The sequence below is a fragment of the Myotis myotis genome, unplaced genomic scaffold, assembly GCF_014108235.1.
Source record: "Myotis myotis isolate mMyoMyo1 unplaced genomic scaffold, mMyoMyo1.p scaffold_m19_p_13, whole genome shotgun sequence".
Lineage (NCBI taxonomy): Eukaryota > Metazoa > Chordata > Mammalia > Chiroptera > Vespertilionidae > Myotis > Myotis myotis.
Window position 1 is genome coordinate 8,550,592 of NW_023416317.1, and position 17,060 is coordinate 8,567,651.

General features: G+C 40.4%; 1 protein-coding gene across 6 annotated transcripts in view; it reads right to left on the reverse strand.

Annotated features, from left to right (window-relative positions):
* The window catches only part of ATXN7 (ataxin 7), a 172,852-nt gene that overhangs the window by 140,808 nt on the left and 14,984 nt on the right, over positions 1 to 17,060 (reverse strand). For all 6 annotated transcript variants that reach the window (XR_004971455.1, XM_036331671.1, XM_036331667.1 and 3 more), the window contains exon 2: positions 1,275 to 1,373. The gene's annotated coding sequence lies outside the window, so the exon portion shown is untranslated. The remainder of the gene's footprint in view (positions 1 to 1,274; positions 1,374 to 17,060) is intronic.

Sequence of the window (17,060 nt, forward strand, 5' to 3'; positions counted from 1 at the left end):
CAGCTTTAGGCCAGAAAAATGTAAGGACCTATGTTGAGGGTGGAGACTTCAGAGCTGCCCAGTACTGTGTTCTTCTAAACATCTAACCAGAACTGCCACACCTTTCCTGACACTCCTGTTTCTGTCTGAAATTGTTATCTTTGCAGATGAATGTGCATGTTGCCCAAAATGTTTCCATCTTTATTATAGTTGCAACCTGACTGAGGCATTGCATTTGTTGCCTAAATATGTAAACTGATCAATTTCAAATGATAAACATCCTTTGGTCTCTCCTGTTTGGATTCTGTTCCGTTCTATCCTTCAATAACTTGTGTTAAACCTCATCTTAACATGTAAGCTCCCTCACTGCTTTTAGGACATGGGAGGATGAATCTTTTTTTTTTTAATAAAAATTTCTTCAGGAAAAAGTTCATTCGATTTGATAGCGTTCCACACCTGGCACCACACTGCCCAGCTGGGGTGTGGCAGAAGGACCTTGGCCAGGCAAGGGAGAGGGAGCCCATAGAGGCTTGACTGTGCAGGATCTCTACAGATGAGGTTTTTGTAACTTCACCAAGTGGTTCATTTAGTTGAAAGCTTAAAGTTACTTTTTTTTTTTTTTACCAGTGTCTACAAAGTTTAAAATAGAACACAAAATTAAAAGAATCTATGGGACACACATAAAGCATTTCTCCAGAATATTTTCCCCTTTTTCAATTATGTGAAACTTACCATCCCTCCTCCCCAAATAGTGAATGCACAATGGCAAACATGTAGTAAGAAACTAATGATGTCTGCTGTTTTTGAAATGAGCACAGAGCCATCTGGCGGCTGGACAAAGGTACTGGGCCCAGGAAGTATTCCTGTTTACAATTTGCTTAGGACCTTCCCAGCCCTGAGCAGCTAGGTCTATGTTGCTTGTGGAGAGAAAACAGGAGCTGGGGAAGGTAGAGCTGGACAAAAACACAGGAGCATATCTTTGTACAACGTCCTAAGAAAAAATAAATATGGATTTATTGGGGTGCGGGTTCCTATCTCCAAAGTCTTCCTATAATTTTAAAGAATGGAGGGAGGTAGTAGTTAGCAGTTTTCGTTTTGACAAACATCTAATAATATTGTACTCTTAAATTCACTGTCATTTCATGTTAGTAAGATCATATTCAGAGTTATGCTTAAAATTTGAAATCTTACTTCAATACTTTATATTTAAAAAGTCTCATTCTTTGGTAAGTCTTGCTCTATTATAGTCGGAAGCATCACATTTTACAGCTGTGCTATGTTGGAAGAGCAGTTACCTTTTCTTTGGAGGGCAGGCCAAAACTCCTGATTGATTTATCGGGGGATCTTCATCTGCTATGACTGTGGAAGTACTTTCTTCTTAATTCTGTTCAGATCTACAGAGAAAAGGGGCAAAGGGATAAAACAATGGGTCAAGCTAACCAGAAATCTACAATCTCATTAGTTACCAGATGTTACAAAATTATTATATGTGCTTTGAAATGTCAAAGTGTTAAAATTTGAGGCACTTTATCAATTTTACAACAAATGTAATTCAGTTTTTTGGTTTTTTACAATGCACTTAAGCAGCTATCTCTAATAACAAAAGGATAATATGCTAATTGGACCGGATGTCATTCTGGACAAAGCCGGGCCAGAGGGAAGCCCGGGTCCCAGGTGCCTGCAGGTGGCTGGAGGGAAGCTCAGGTCCTGGGTGCCAGAGGGAAGCTGGTGCTGGTAGCCGGGGGAAGGAAGGCCTACTCTTGCACGAATTTCTTGCATCGGGCCTCTAGTCCTATGTAATAAAAGGCTAATATGCAAATCAACCAAATAGCAGAATGACTGGTCGGTATGACACGAACTGACCACCAGGGGGCCGACGCTCAACACAGGAGCTGCCCCCTGGTGGTCAGTGCGCTCCCACAGGGAAAGTGCCACTCAGCCAGAAGCCAGGCTCACGGCTGGTGAGCGCAGCCTCGGTGGCAGGAGCCTCTCCCGCCTCTGCGGCAACACTGAGGATGTCTGACTGCCGGCTTAGGCCCACTGCCCATGAGGAGCAGGCCTAAGCTGTCAGTTGGCCATCCCCCGAAGGCTCCCAGACTATGAGAGGGCGTAGGCCAGGCTGAGGGACCCCTGAGTGCATGAATTTCATGCACCGGACCTCTAGTATTTACAATAAACTAAGAACAAATGACTAATATGTACATAGAGAAAGCTCCTGGGGCTTAAAGTCATTGTGTGTAATTTGCCACTAATGAGTTTTTACTTAATTTTTAAAATGGCTATTCAGAAAGCCTGCTCCTATGAAACCTGTCAGAATCACAGATTTAAAAACACACACACATTGAGTGAGATTATTATATGGAGAGCTCATTTGTCCTTTTTCATCTAACAGTTTATAAAAGCAATTCATAATACTACAGACAGGAAACAAAAACTCAATTAAATCACCTTCCTAAAAAGCACAAGGAAATTATGTGTTCCATTATCTATGCATTTTTGTGTAATGTGTATATGTACATTTCAAGTGGGATGTGGCTACTATTTAAATTAATTTGGGAAGAATCACTGAGTTAAGAGTCAAGGAACTGGAGATTAAGAGACCAGTTAGAAATTTAACTGGTTTTCAAGTTTGACTTGCAGAAGAAGAGAGAGAACAGCAAATATGGGCAATGACACTGCTATGGAGCAGATGCTGAAGTATAAGCACAAGGCAAGCTGATTTTGTATGAAAATTTACCAGTAATCCCCTTCCTCTTCCTACTGTCCTCACTGGCTATCACCAAGGTCATGTGACAGGAATATTGCTTTGATTAACTTTTGTTTCTTTTCATAACTCTGAGATGGTAAGCCAAATATTTCTATGACTTGAAATATTAATAAAGCATCTTGCAAAGTCAGTAGCTGAAATTCTGTATCATGTCATAATTGTCTTTATTGGATTTTAAGTTATTCCTGGATCACATCCTTCCACTCTCCTTTCTTTTAGATAGTTTCAATTTTATTCACCCACAAACTGTTATTCAGTAATGTAATCATTCAGCAAAGTAATCATTCCTACAATCTTTATAAGCCAGATGTTTTTCTTTCCCAAATTTGTACTTAACTTCCCAGCCCTCTATCTTTTAAAACTTTTCTCTGATTTCCATTTTAGTGTTCCTTTTCTGCTTTATTGCCAATAAAACCAACTATTTTGTTTAACATGTGTCCTGAGCCTTTGCATACTAAACATTGAATAGCTATGCAACAATCACTCAACAGCTACAAATTACCAGGATAGAGACAGCCAATAAAGATGTTATGTTAGATCCCTGGCCAGGTGGCTCAGTTGGTTGGAGCATCATCCTGTACACTAAAAGGTGGTGGGTTCAATTCCCATCATGGCACATACCTAGGAAGTGGGTTCCATCCTCAGTCAGGACCCATATAGAGGCAACAGATCAATGTTTCTCTCTCACTCTCTTCCCCTTCCGCCCTCTCGGGTAAGGATTTAAAAAAACAGATATGTTATTTTAGAGGTAACTATTCACCTCGCTGATGGTGGTTCCTGTAGAGCACACTTGAGGTAGAGGTGGAACAAAACCGGCATCAGATTAAACTATGTGCTCAATCTTATTTCACTGGGTCAAGCTATTTTTCAGTTTTACGCCAGGACATTCCAGCTATATCTCCTAAGTATCCAAGGAAGTCATCAGATTTTAGATGCTATGAAATTGTCCCCAAGATAGTATTTGTCATTAAAAAAATTCACCATTTTCCAGCCTGCATACTTTAGAAATGCTTTAAGAGGAACCCTATTCTTAGAGGAAATGGTAGTGGCAGTTACTAAAAATAAGCATTTAAAAATAGTAACTACTCTACTTAGAATAGGGGATCAGAAATCTTTCTTTCATAGGGGAAGAAAGCTAGCATATGTTTATATATGTTCTCTCTTTTTTTCTTCACCATGACACTGCTCAAAAGAGCTGTTATGATAATCTCCATACTACTAGTGGAGCAAACAGACTAAGCGAGGTCATAATTTGCTCAAGATTGCCCAGCAAATAAATGGTTTGAAACTGGAACTAGGCCGGAGGCATTTGGTGCTATATAGTTCCCTTTCCAGTACACCAAACTGCCTAAACAACAACTTTGTTTTACAAAGAGAAAGAGAAATAGTTCAAAAGGTAGACTGGGGAACACTAAGGATAGAAATATAAAACTTGATAGCTTTTATTCATTCACCATCTACTATGAAACCATCATTCAATAAATATAATTTTGTTGTTGTTAATCCTCATCCAAGGATGTTTTTCCATTGACTTTTAGAGAGAGTGGAAGGGAAGGGGAGAGACACACAGGGAGAAACATCAATATGAGAGAGAGACATCGATTGGTTGCTTCCCGCATGCACCCTGATCGAGCCTGCAACCAAGGTATGTGCCCTTGGCTGGAACTGAACCTGGGACCCTTCATCCGCAGGCCAAGGCTCTGTCCACTGAGCCAAACCAGCTAGGGAAATAAATATAATTTCTTAAAGATTTTAAAAAAAATTTCAGATGTTGGAGATAAGGAAACAAGAAAGAAAAGAATATAACTTGAATATTCGTCAAAGTCATGAGAAGGATCAATTTAATGTATGTACTCTTTTGGGGGGGCGAAGGCAAGACTGTGTAAGATGCTACTCTTCTGGAGTTGCTGCCTAGCCCGTGGCAACTCTTTTTTCTTAGCACTATTAGTCCTCAACCCCATGCCAAGTTACATTTGTACTAGGGGACTCCAAACTCCTGTTTTGGCCAGCTGGACACGTAACGCAAAGTGAGACTCAATTTGTTCCCCTTGAAATTAGAAATTGGAATGAAGAGGGTCTATTCTGGTCTAGCTGCAAGCACCCCTGCATGCTCTTATCTATAGGAAAGGGCCAGTCAGCAAACAGGGAAGAACAACTGTGCTGCTCAGAGTGAATGGGACCCAAGAGCCCATGTAGCCCCAGAGAGAACGAAAAATAGTTTCTGCCCTGAGGTTCTTGTCCCAAGTCTAGTTCCCCAGAGGCCCAAAGCGCTTCCTTCCCTACGGTCTCAACAATCCCCGAGGCCTGTAGGGAAAGTGGTTCCCCTCTTTGGAGCTTAAAAGGTTTGGAATTGATTTCTGGTGACAGCTAAAACTCTTGTATTAAAAAATAAAAGGACAGATATCACTGGAATCTGTTATAAAAGAAGATCCAGGGGAATGCCCAAAAGTTCAGAAAAATCCTCTCATTACCTTTAGACACAGAAAAGCCCAATGCTATATGGGCAGTGTTAGATCACCTTTCACAGAGAAAATGACTTACTTCCTAGGAGTAACATCTCTATGTCCTTTTAAGACTCTGAGAGCCTTGTTGCAATTTAAGGCCCAATCTGGAACATTTTTGTTATATAATAGAGTCTGTAGAAATTAAGCAAAAACCTACAAACCATGATAAAGGGAAAAAACAACAGGCTAAACTGAGTCAGTCTTGTTTTTAAGCACATCAGTACAAACTTTCTTTTATTTCTTAAGTTTTCTTCAATTCTAGGCAAACCATGGAACTCTAATGTGAGAATGGCACCCGGGTGCTTAGAGAGGTATGAAAGGGAAGAGAAAAGTCTAGAGAGTGGGCCCTACAAGGAGGGCAACACAAGCTTTGACTTGCTTTTCTCTTCTAAGTTAGAGCTGAGGGAAGGCTACCTCTCTCTCCACTCTCTACATGAAAAGACGGAAAACCAAGAGGTTTCCTGAGCTGGTCTATTTATTCAATAGCACTGTTGAGCGTGTGCTCTACCGCAGGTACTGTGCTTGGCCCTAGAGTCAGCAGTGTGTTCAGCTGAGCTGCCTAACACCTGCTATGCAAAAAATTTTTCTCTCCACTCTTTGACCCTCACTGCAAACAAAGTCCAGAGAACTAAAATAGTTCACTTTTTTTTTCTCTTTGCTGATCTTAGGGAAAAAAATAAATGTGTTGCTAATATTTTAAAGGTGGGAAGATTCACATAAAATTCCATATTCCCATTTTCTCTTGGAATGTCCAAAAATCTGGCAACTACAGCCAGCTCTCCTGCATGGGGACAACTGGCTGATGCTGTATCCTGCGGCCTCTCATCATTGGGCAAGTACTTTCCAAAGCACCCACCTGTCTGCATCACTTCTCCTGCCAGGTCTACCTCCTTGTGACCTTGAGCCTAATGAGAAACCACAAGTCTTACCGTAAAAGCAGGTTACATGTCAGTGATAGGCATGCTCTACAGAAACCTGAATTAATGGGGTTCCTAGCTCACTCACACTCCTCCTACCCAAGTTCCACCTTGCTCTCACTCTGGCAGGTTTTCACTCGCAAAGCGACTTTCAGAAGGAACCTCTATTCTCCACACACATTGTCTTCTCAATGGAGCTACCACGTACCCCCTCTTCAAAGGTCAGCTGGAATTTCTGCACCCACTGAGCTCCAGGGACACCAATGACAGTTTGAAAACAACCAGGAAAGAGGGAGATGAAACCACTTTCTAAGGACTCCAAAACCTCTGGCCTAAGCTCATGGATATATTTTAGTCCTGCCGTCAGTCTCAGCACCTTCCCCTACGTGACTCTCCTCACCGTCATAGCATTTTTAAAGGAGCATCTATGTCTCTGCACACACCCCCTTCCCTCTCTCCAAAGGGTTCAATGCCACCGCCTGCACCCCCTTACTGTTTCAGGTGGCCCAGCTCTCCCATCTCTGGTTCTCTTTCCTAAGCTTCACAGAGGTTAACTGGGCTCCTTTTCCTTTTAACTGTGGGGTCAGCAAGCCATTTCCCCATCAATTGTGACTACAGTACAGTATTTCACCATTAGCCTAAGAGAGAACCAAAAATATAATAAAATTCCCAGCAGTTCTTCAATTTGTCTGTGGGCCCAAATCCTTGGTCAATTCAGTACATTTTCAGGTTGATTTACAAAAGCACATGATAATAATCATAGTAGTAGCAGCTGATATTTATTAAGCACTTACTATGTGCCCAGTATTAACACATATATCATGTCACTTAATCCTCCCAAGTCTCTCATACAGAACTTTTACTAAAAACTTTTAACAGAAGGAAAACTGTGGCTTGAGAGATGAGGCCAATAAGGGGCAGAGTGAGGCAGTCAATACTAGATCTGAGCTTAAGACCATTCCCTCCATGGCCACCCACCACAGCAATTCCTTTTTGCCTCTGCACCTACTGTTCCCACACCGTGAACTCCTTTAGTCCCACCTTGTAAGTAACTCACCTCCAGTCCTGAAAACCTAGCTCACATGAAATCTCTTCAGGTCAATACACCTAGCTTCCTAAATGGACTTCTTAGAGGCAAGTTTGCAACATGTCACTTCATCCCTGCGTCCCCAGGGCCCGACAAGTGTGAATAGAACTGGATTTAATGGAACCACAGACTTGGACAGCTACCCCACCCAGGTTAGCATGTGCCTGGGGTGAGATGTTCTTGTCTTACTAAGGACTTGCAATTAGGCCTGAGCAATAAGGAGCTGTTCTGGCACTTACTCTCACTTGTTCCAGCCAAGCTCTCCTATAGACCTCAACACTGAGGATGGGGAAGGAGGAGTGGGAGGTAATTTAAAGTGGTGCTCTTGTCCTCTTAAGAGCGGATCAAGTCTGAGGAGCTGACTGAGGGGAGGGAGCCTGGGGGAGCCGAGAAGGCTTCTCCCCCAGTACTGTGCCAGGGGAACATTAACCTCCTGTGACTGGCCTGGGATTATCGAATTCTAAAATTCATGTAAATATCCTCAGTTGAGTCATTCTTTGCTAGTCTAACATGGTCCTTTAAAAAAAAGTCAAATAAATGAACAGCTAGTAAGCATTAAGCTCTGGGGCATACTTATTAATACCACCAATAATAATAACTTTTCCTGAGTGTTTACTTTGGGCCAGACCCTGCAATAAGAACTTCACATGTACTGTCATGTTTAACCTTCACCACAGCCCTATGAAGAATATTGGTAAGTGAGGAAAAGGAGGCCTATCATGGTTAAATGGCTTACAGTAAATGAAGTGACTGACTGCCCTTCCTTTTTAAGTAATGCCACTTAAAGGCAGGCTATTACAAGTTTCACTTCTCTAAATGATCCAAGAAAAATGTCTCCTGTTCTGTTAAGCCTTTCTGGATATTCTTTGTGACAGAGATGACCAATGCTCCCCTATACCTACATTCTCTTCTTCCTGCGCACACAGACTAAATTTTTAGTATTCACTGTGGTAAGGCATAGCTATATGACTGAGTCCTAAAATGTGAACAGAAAGGTAAGGCACAGTTATATGACTGAGTCCTAAACCGTGCCGCTTCTAGGCTTGGCCCATGCAAACCTTATCATCTTTATCCTCAGTCTCTCTGCTGATCAAATACAGAGGGCTTCAAGCACTCAGAGGTGGACAGAGCCACGAAATCTTGCCCCTGAATGACTAGAAGCAAGAGCCTCTGTGCCAATCCATGCTGAGCTGTGACTGGTGCGAAATCAACACATATAGTGTTCAGCTACTGAGGTTTGGGGACGCAATGGCAGTCAGCCTACTCCAATACAGTACTACTGTTGTCCTAATTACCATCAGAATTTTACTATCAACAGCACAGCTATAATTTATTGAAGGTGTATTAAGTAATAGTCTTTACATACATATTTTATTCATTTCTCACTATGAGGTAGGTATTACCTACGTTTCGCAGGTGACAAAATCAAAGGTCAGAGATCACTAATCATTTCTTCTTCTGAACATTTACAGCATTTACAATCTGATTTATTTGATAATTAATTATGAATTGCCTCATTATATGTTGCATTGGTAAGTTAAGCAGTTTTCACTCTTGTAGTTAGTTGATTTTTCCTTTACTTGTAAACTTGTTTTTAGGATAGAAAGCTGCTAAGAGAAGGGGTAGGTAGTACATCTCTATAGTCTATACTATTCACAAATTGCCTCATGAATATACAAATTAATTAACAGATATATAATCTTTAAGTTATATTTTATATATGTTGTGCTTTGGGCAATAGACCTCTTAAATAAACCTGACCATGAAAATTGGCCTATTTGCCAAAGAATTACTTAGTATGCTGCTTATTTCAGACCCATGACTTAGTGAGTATCATGAGTGCAATTTTCAGTATTGTAATTACATGTGACTGTGTGTAAACACTGAAAACAGTCTCTGACAGATATTTGGTGATTAATAAATGATCATTCCCCTTTTCCTCCATCCCAATAGCTACTTCAAGTTTAATCATATGCTGCTTGAATAAAACATAGATGTTCAATTGAAGTTAAGCCCATATGCAGAGGTTGATTTTAATTACAAAGAATAATTTTTTATCTAGGAGGAAAACTGTGTAAAACATAGGAGCCAGACCCAAATGAAGACCAATTGCCAGTCACACAGTTACAAGATCATCCCATTCATAAAAATCTGTCCTGACAGCCTCAGGAGCATGACTTCCGGGCCAGGGAGGAGCTGGTGCTCACACCTCACCTTCACTGCCAGAGGTCAGGATGGTGCCATGGGATGCAGTTCCTGGGTCTGGCCATGGGATTCCCTACAGCCCTGATATCAATATTTGTAGCCAAACACTAACATGCTCTCCTACAGCTCCTGGAGTATTTTTTATATTTTGTAAGAAAACATCACACTGCATCTGAGGAAGATTTGTTCCTTCTCAGGCTGCTTGTTCCCAGCTCTCATCCACACACAGGGCTCCATTTCCTACTCAAGACATTCAAAGAATCTGATTAACAGGAGGCAGACACTGGCTTTCATCTGGTGACATTTCACACTAACCACATAGAACAAGTCTGTGACATGATCTTTACATTAACTAATTAATGTAAATATTTCAACTGCTGTGCATTTAAACATGTTCCAGAAAGTCTCTCTTCTTTGAAGAGTTCTTTTGTGATGAAATGGAACACAAATATGAGTCAGTTGCTCTATTTGGTATACTCCAAGTATACATTTAATTATCTTACTCAGGCTCAGTAACCAACTGTAACACCTACTTTGTTGACCTTTTCCTGTGGTAATTTTCCCTTTAACTTCATGGTATTGGCCTTAACAGTAGGCAATAAGGTTAATGCTATAATCAGATATGACATCGGCACACATGACTTTAGCAGCTGTTCAAATATAGCAACACAGAGTATAGAATACTCAAGCTAGAAAAATGCAGGTGTGAAAATTAGTGAATCAAACTCTGGATAACAACTTCTTTTAAAAATAAATATTTTTTTAAAATGTTTAATATGAATAGTCTTTTCAAAATAAAATCCTTTTTTAAAATGCTGAGTGAAAAAAGCCAATCTCAAAAGATCATGTTTATGCAATATTCCCCAAATGACAAAATTATAGAGTTGGAGAACAGCTTAGTGGTTGCCAGGTTAGGGACTGTGAGGACAATAGGAATGACTGTGACTACAAGGGGAGCAAGGGGGAGATTTTCACAGTGATGGGTCTTGATTGTGGTATGGTCACACGAATCTACACAGATAAAATGACATATAACTATACACATATTTTCTGCCAATGTCAATTTCTCGGTTTTGATATTGTACTAGATTAGGTAAAATGAAATCGATGGGAGAAACTTTAAGAGTAACCAGAACCTATCTGTACTATTTTTGCAATTTCCCATGAATCTACAATTATTTCAAAATAAAAAGTAAAAATTAGTTAAAAGAATATTGGATTATAAACAGTTCACAGATTAATGTATTCAATCTATAAGGTTAAATACTACCTAAACCTTTGCAAATATATTTTCAAATCCTCACTAGAGGATATGTTTGTTGATTTTAGAGAGAGAGAGGAAGGGAAAAAGAGAGGGAAAACAAGAAGCATCGATGAGTTGCCTCCCATATGTGCCCTAACCGGGGATTAAACCCTAACTAGGTATGTGCTCTAACCCAGAATCGAACCTGCAACCTTTTGGTGTACAGGATGACATTCCAACCAACTGAGCCAACCAGCCAGGGATGACTTTCCATTTGTATATAGATCAACTACCAATTATGTTGGTAGAGCACAGTAGATTTTACTGTCAAGATGCTTTGACGATGTCAGCTACGGGACCACTCTAGCAGTGACATCTGGACATCTTACCAAGCACAGGTAGCATACAATATGTAAAAATAAACACATGTATTTAGAGACTTCTTATATCTTAGAATAGGTAAGACTCAGCCATTAAAAAAATAGAAAACCATGGAACAGCATTCTTTAAACATAACTTAGAGATAAAAAAACATATTTTGTGATTTCTATATACTAATCAAGCGTCCATTGAGCAGATGAATACATATAATTTGAAAACTATATTATTAGATTTATGTGATTAGCAAAAAATACATTTTTTAAAATGTACACATGGCAATCATTTCTGCAACTCAAACATCTCTCTGGCTAAATTAATATAAACTGCTGCATTATGCCAATAATAAATAAAAGACAAAAAGAATTCCAGAGACTGGGAGATACAAATTAAACAAAGTCAGTGTACGTTATCTTTTTTAAAAAATCACTGGTTACTATATAAATATTCTAGGACTACTTCAAAACCACGACTCCCGAGTCCCTGTATCTCACCCCTCAGCTGCTCCACACTGGCTCATCATGACTCGGAATCTACAGAGGTTGGCAACACTGCACACTCACCTTCCTGTTCGCTCCTCTCTGCGGTGATGCAATTTGACCTACATTTCCAGGCCCATTGAAACGTCTTAAGAGGGGAAGAGAAGTTTTTCATTTATCCTACCCTTTGATTAACTAGGACAGCAAATGCCACTCACGGGACTGCTGCTGGGCAGAAGCAAAGGGGGAAAGTCATGCCAGTAGGGAATTCCACGGGAGAACATTTAGAAATCCTGCATTCTCTGATTCTGCAAACAAGCTGCCATGCTTTACTAGACAACAGCCAGGAAGAGCTGCCCCATTTTCACACCACAATCAGTCCCGAACACCACGTGCTGCTCTAGACTTCAGGCTCCCAGCATGATGAAAATTAAACGTGAACTATAGGCTTGTCTTTTAAAAAAAAAATAAATAAATAAACTTAATTTTAGGATGGTTTTAGGTCTACAGAGAAGTTGTTAATATTATCGAGTTCCTAATATACCTTACACTTGGCTTCGCCTATCATTAACCTCTTACATTAGTTTGATACATTTGCCACAACTAATGAACCAATATTGATATATTATTATTAACTGAAGTCCATACTTCAAATCGCCTTAATTTTTGCCCAAGGTCCTCTTCCTGTTCTTCCTGTTCCAGGATCCCACACTACATTTAGCTGTCATGTCTCCTTCCTCCTCCCTAGACTGTGACAGGGTCTCAGACTACCTTTTTGACAACAGTTGATGCTTTTGACAAGTTTTGAGGAGTACTAGTTAGGTGTTTTGTAGAAAGTCTACAACTGCCCAATGCTTTTCTCAGGATTATAATGGGATTATAGGATCTGGGGAAGAAATCAGAGAGGCAGTCATTTTCATTTCTCCGCAACAAGGCCACCTTTATCCATGTCCATCTTAGTGTGATCACCTGGCTAAAGTACTGTTTGTCAGCTTTCTCCACCATAAAGTTATTATTTTTCCTCTTCTTATACTGTACTCTTTGGAAGGAAGTTACTATGCACAGCCCACATCTAAGGAATGAGCAGTTATGTTTCACCTCCTTTTAGGGAATTATCAACATAAATCACTTAGAATTCTTTTATACACAAGGTTATTCTCTTCCATTTGCTTACTTATTCAATCATTTATTTATATCAGTATAGATTCATAGGTATTTCTTTTACATTATTTTATTATATTTACATTACATCTTTTTATACATTCGCATTTACATTAATATTTATTTTATTACATATATGTACTTGTATATTTTACCTACATTTATATTGTATACTTTATAATTATCTCTTTAAGTATTTTCATTTTGTGGCTGATAAACCATGAAGATGATACTTAGTAATCAAACTACCATCTAACTGGCCACCTTTCAGGTTGATATGGCCAATAAATAATGAAGTTCCTCCAGAAGTAATACAATTTATTTTTCTGTTGGTGGGGAAAGGGAGAGGAAATCCAGAATTAAATGCAGCATGCTTCATGGACTGCTTCCCCCCTTCCCCATTACCATTAAATGGTATTTCCTTTATATCAACTCTTATTTACATGAGCTAAAAGGAAAAACATATATCAGTCAGATCTAGCATTGAAATATAATAGTGCTGACTTACAGGAGCAGCTACAACTTCTTATTTGTGTTTTGTATATTTTCATGTTGCAGTTTTTCTTCATGAAGACGAAACTAACCAGTCCAACACGAGGACAGAGCCAGAGGCTGCTTGGGCAGTAGAGGAACCTAGTGGGATGCATTCAGATTTCTGTAGGTAACTGAACTGCACAGACTGGGGGTGATCCCCTGCAACACACAGGAAAACTGTTCACCTGAGAGCCTCAGATTCCAACCTTTATTCTGTGTAAACAGGATATGCCAGCGATTTTCAACCGGTATGCCACAAGAACTTTTAAAACAAGCAATACCTGACTACTTTGTCATGGGCACTGACCACTTTTCCCTTAGATTGTCAAATAAAAAAATGACAACAGCCAACACAACAATAGCCATCCAGTGTGAATGAATGAGAAGTACACCAAATATTTTGTCAGGTCAGCAAAAAATATATTTTTGGGGGTGCTGCAGAATTTTAGTAATTAGTTTATGTGTGCCATGAGATAAAAAGGGTTGAAAATCGCTGGGCTATGCTAACACATAATACTGCTTTTCTCTGTCATCTTTTGATCTTTCACTCAATCTGATTACTATTTATATTCAATGAACATTTCCTGAGTCTCTAGTATATACTAGGCAGCACACTATGCTTGGTGCTTCCAATTAATCTAATTAGAAAAATTAGAAGCCCTGTTTCCATTTTTCCCTCCTGGCAAAGATGCTGAAGTTGATGGAAAATAAGTCAAGACTTTACAATGCTGAGGACACAAAATGGTTTGGAGGAGCACATGGTTTAAAGTCTCCATGTATGGCTGTCTGGTGACATCTCAAAGAAAAGAGGGGAACTTCCCTATCCGCAAGAGATGTAATCAAACCGCCCGCTCGGGGAGAACGCATAGAAAATAGAAAACTTAATCCAGGCACACACAATGGGTCTATAAAATTAGCTCAGGTTCACATTTTGCATTTCATCATCAACACATCTAGGAAACACTAGGACTGCCCCACTAAGGTGTTTCATTGCCAATTTTTCTATCTTTGTAAAACCCAAAATCATGATCTTTAAAAATATGTCAATTCCTTTGTCCCAGTCACCCTCTCTCTCTCTCTCTCTCTCTCTCTCTCTAGAGAGAGAGAGAGAGAGAGAGAGAGAGATAAATTATATATATAGAGAGACAATATATATATTATTGATTTCAGAGAGGAAGGGAGAGGGAGAGACAGAAACATCAATGATGAGAAAGAATCATCGATCGGCTGCCTCCTGCATGCCCCACAATGGGGATCGAGCCTGCAACCCGGGCACGTGCTCCAACCGGGAATCGAACCGTGACCTCCAGGTTCATAGATCAACGCCCAACCACTGAGCCACGCCAGGCCCAGTCAACCTGTCTTTGATAAATAAATAATGCGCATTCATTCAAGAGGCATGGGCCAGAATGGACAGGAAATGCTAACAATACAGCTAACATTGCTGCAGCACTTATTTTGTGCCAGGCACTGTGTAGATGTGCACAACAAGCCTATGAGGTAGATATTTTAATTGTCCCTAATTTTCAAATGAGAAGCAGACCAAAGAGGTGAAGTAACTTGTGCAAGGTTGCCACCCATCTGGGCTAGGCTATCTACCCTTACAAGAACAAGAACAACAGAATTATACCAAACAACCGAACGTAAACTCACACAGCCGACTCCTTTCCAAACACAGTTGTGCTAGGTGCTACAGTAGAATGAAAGAATCAGCTAAAACACTTCCCTTCCTATAGACGCAAATAGGAGGAGACCAGCTTTGGACAATTCTGCCCCCAAAAGGACTCCAAATTGGGACTTCCCGCTTCCATATTTTCAATAGATAAAACCCATCAAGATCTGCCTGCAACATTTTACAGAAAGTAGCAACTCCCTGGCCCAGCCTCCAAGACTCTGCACTCTCTGGCCCTAGTTTGTGCCTCAGGACATTTGCACTGCAGGCTGCTTCCACTGAAGTATCAGCTAACTTCTTCATTACTTCTTCAGGTCAGAAGCCACTTCATGGAAGTGGAGTTAATCCTACACTCTGAGATTCCCAGACTGCTTCTTCATTCATGGCAACATTCTCAGCATGGGCATCTCTCTGCAGGTTTCACCCCCAGGACAATCACATAACGCCTGGAGAAGAACATCCCTTTCTGGAATTACAGACCAGGATTTAAATCCTGTTCTCTATTTACAAAATGTGTGACCTCAAGCAAGTCATTTCAGCTCTGTGAGGCTTACTTGAAGAGATGACACAAGTAAAGCACAGTGCCAGCATTTATTAAGTGCATTATCATTATTATCCCCATTATACAGACAAGCAATTGAGACTCCAAGTGGCCAGATACCAAAGGTCACAGAACTGAAGAGTGGGTGGTAGGGGTCAGTGCTTGGAAACCAGTGCTTTTCCTTTCCTCTACAATTCTTTATTGAGGACCACTAGTAAGCTCCAAGCTTGGGGCTGAGGACACAGCTGTGAATATGCAGACATGTACCGTGTTCTCATGGTGCTTACATTCTGGCAGGGGAGATGGCCATCAAGCCTTTACGCAGATGAATTGAAAGGTATTTGAAGAAGAAGAGCAGGGTGTCTGAACCCATAGGGGTTTTAGAGCAAGGAACAAGATCCCTGGATTTTGTCTGGAAGCTCAGGGAAGATTTCTGCGAAGCGGTGGCATTTAAACTGGGATCAGGAGGCAGTACAGATGTTTGGAGAAGAGGATGGCAGCTGGCATTTCAAGCAAAGAGAAAGACTGAGGAAGCATGGCAAATCTGAGGAGCTGAAAGGCCAGAGGAGACTGGAGATGGAGCTGGGGCCAGATGAGAGGACCACTGAAGGACAGGGTAAGGATGATGCCCATCCTAGAAGCAACAGGAAAGCACCAAAAGCTTGGCTGTCCTGCTGAAACAGTAATGAAAAGCGCACACTGACTGGATGTGGCAGTGCAGACTTCTGATACCGTGTGAGCCATAGGAAAGTCTCTGGGACAGGCAGACTGGACCACTTATTTTCACTGCCCAACTGACGCTTCCACTGAAGTACCAGGCACTGATTATTATAGCTGGGTGTGTACCTCTCTTCACTGCACAGAAGTTTTTGAAGAGTAAAGATCTCATGTATCTTTCCATCTCTCAAAACCAAATGCTCAATAAAGCTACAGATTAAAACAGACCTGCTTTTAATAACTAAAAATCTCTTCTTATATTTAGATTGGCCGAGTAAAAATCTTCTCGCCAATTCAACCCACCTTAGTTATATAGATCTGAAGGGATATGCAAAGACATTAGAAAAAAGTTCCACTTTCCATTTGCAGCTTAACTTTAACAACAAAAACCCATTTCACCAATGTGTGATTAAAAGTATAATTATATTTTAGGAAATATTAGTTGGACAGTTCATAATTTTAAAAAAATCTTGGTTGAATTTTAACCATGAACAAAATGCTCCAACGGAAGATCTTTCAGTGATTTTCCAATTCTTCTGAGAATTGTTCAGATTCTTTCTTTGAATATTTCATTACTCTGATATTAAAAGACAGAACTGAGCCATAATCAATAGTTCACATGTTTAAGGTTTGTTTTGGGATTTCAGATGAGGACGATGAGATAAAATGATGAAGTGGGATTATGAGTATGCTACTAGGATATGCTAGTAAGTTTCTATTTGATCCCTCTTTTCACCCCCAGACCAATTTTCCATCATTCTGGCCCTGCCCTGTGCCCCAAAGGCTGACCTCTATGGGTAGCATCACTGGGTTCATGCAGGCAAGTTTCCAGGTGGGTTTGGCCATTGGCACTGGACGGAGATCAAAGAGGGAGGG